The 2,341-nt window shown below is 46.6% G+C and overlaps 1 protein-coding gene across 1 annotated transcript in view; it reads left to right on the top strand.

The window, feature by feature from the left end:
* Positions 1 to 2,341, top strand: part of STIM2 (stromal interaction molecule 2) — a gene marked incomplete in the record, with an annotated part of 102,186 nt that overhangs the window by 95,640 nt on the left and 4,205 nt on the right.

Consider the following 2,341-nt stretch of genomic DNA (forward strand, 5'->3'; position numbering starts at 1 on the left):
GGAATCTCCACACCTACTTCTTTTCTACATAGTCTTGCCGTGTTGCCCAGGGCAGCCTGGAGCTCGACACCTTCCTCCCTCAACCTCCTTGAGTCATGGGGATCAAGGGGACTTGCCACCATGGCCATCCGTAAGGTTGAAAGAGGAGTGGAAACTCAGGCCTTCCTGTGGTCCAGCCTGCAGAGCACAGCGTCTGGCAGGGTGCAGCACTTTGGCCGGGCCCAAGTGGGCTCCCATAGACTACCACAAATGAATTGAGTTCAGGAGAGTGGATGAACTCACTTCGGAAAAATAAATGAAACCAACAATAGAATGAAACACAGCAAAACATTGAAGGCCAATAATTAAGGACCAGAGAAAGATTAGAAGGGGCTTAGAGCAGTCAAGGAAAAGACAATATTTATTGTCAGATACTCATCTGATGTCAGGAAGGATTGAGGCATTCGTTGAATTGAGCAGCTAGGAGGCTGATTGTGACGCGGTTGAGACCAGTTTACAGCAAAATTATGAGTATGTGCACTTTATACTTTCATCGATGAGTCAGTGAAATAGTGGAGACTAGCATAGTTAATTCTTTTCTGTAAGAGAACCGAGATGCCCACTGACAGATACCCTTAGGTAGAGAAGGTTTATTGGTGGTGACTTCTTTTTTAGGTTTATCGTCTCAGCATTTGTTCTGAAAAGCTAGTGGGAAGTAGGAGGGGTGAAGATGAAACTGAACGCAAGAGACTGAATAATCAGTAAAGTCCTTGAGCTTGGGGTGGAGAGCGAGACGGGTAAAGTGGCAGAAATCGAGTGCGGGGATTAGAAGACAGAAAGGAACCTCTTCAGTTTCTAGTTGGATGTCTTGATTTATCATTTCAAAGTCGGGACGGTGCGAATGATGGCAAGGCAAGGCGGGAGAACAGAGTGAGCAGAGGTAACGCCGATCCTGGGAGGAGAGGTGCAAACCCTGGCTGGTCACTGCGCCGGTGGCCTTCGAGGTGCGACTGCTCACGTTGACATTGCTCATAGGTGGGATGGAGGGCTGAGGAAGAGGCTGGCTGGGAAGCGTGACCAGTGAAGTGGAAGGAGGTGAGCTTCAGAAGGGACACGTTCAAGAGTAAGGGTTTGTGGGTTTGCAGACAGTAGTGGGGGCGAAGAGGCCCAGGAACCTGATATCCCTGGGTTGTAGCCTCTGAGGCACAGTAAAGAAACAACTCATGCTTGAGAAGGTGGTTCTGTGGTGAGCTGTGCTTGAATCAAAGGAAAAGAAATGGAATGTCCACTCACTGAGGACGGTGGGGGCCTGGACCTCTTGCAAGCTGGACCACTTGCTTGGATCTAGAGTGAGCCTGATGGCAGAAGCGGGTGGTCTGAGACTTCCGATTATTTCCACGGTAATCAGTGTTCAGAAGACACGCTTTGGTTTCAGTTCTGCCTAACCAGCATGGCTACAGTATTTAAGTGAGTTCTTTGGTTTAAAATTCTCAAAGTTCAAATATTAGGTTGTCAGGAAAGTCTTGACATATATTTCTATATGAAAATGTGTCACGATTTTCCCGATGACTCAATAAGTTATGATCTATCAAGAGATATCCATCGGTAAAAGTTCAACATACTTTATGTCTGTAGTTCTCCTATATTTTATATATATATGTATGTATATGTATATATGTGTGTGTGTATGTGTGTATATATATTTATGTGTATATGTATAAAATATATATGTAATATATATGTGTGTATACACACACACACATAAATATAATTTACTTTTAAGAGAGATTTTTGCTACAAGGCACATGCTCTCACTGAGAAACAGACGAAGAGAAGAAAGTGAGAAATCACCCCCTCCCATGGGGGATGAGCACACCGCAGTCCCTTCTCCTCCATTCTCCTCTTGGGATTTTGAGCACACGTGCACAGGCGCCCGGCATGAGTTCTAAGCCGCTGGGTCTGGAATTCTAACTGTGGTTGGCCATGTGGGAGTCCACCCACCTAACCCCCTGGCCCCCTTCCATTTTAATATTAACATATATGCAAATCTTTCCAATAAAGTACAAATTCCTGTGTCAAGTTTTGCATTTAAGGATTTGTTTTCTTGGGTAAACTTTGTGGTTAGTGTTAGATTTTTGCCTAAAGCCTCTGGTGTTTATTTTCACGTCTGTTGGTTTCTTAGACCTGTTTCCGTTTTTATTCCACTTCTGTTTTCTCATTGCTCCCCAGGCGTGGGTGGGAGCGGGCGTTCGTGATTGCGCGGTCGCGGCCCCGGGAGGTCACGAGGGCCGCTCATGGCGCCCCCTGGCCGTCGCTGCGGGCACCGCCGCGCTCACTGCCTGTGTTCGCAGGGACCATGGCC

Source organism: Tupaia chinensis, unplaced genomic scaffold, assembly GCF_000334495.1.
Source record: "Tupaia chinensis unplaced genomic scaffold, TupChi_1.0 Scaffold000426_1, whole genome shotgun sequence".
Lineage (NCBI taxonomy): Eukaryota > Metazoa > Chordata > Mammalia > Scandentia > Tupaiidae > Tupaia > Tupaia belangeri.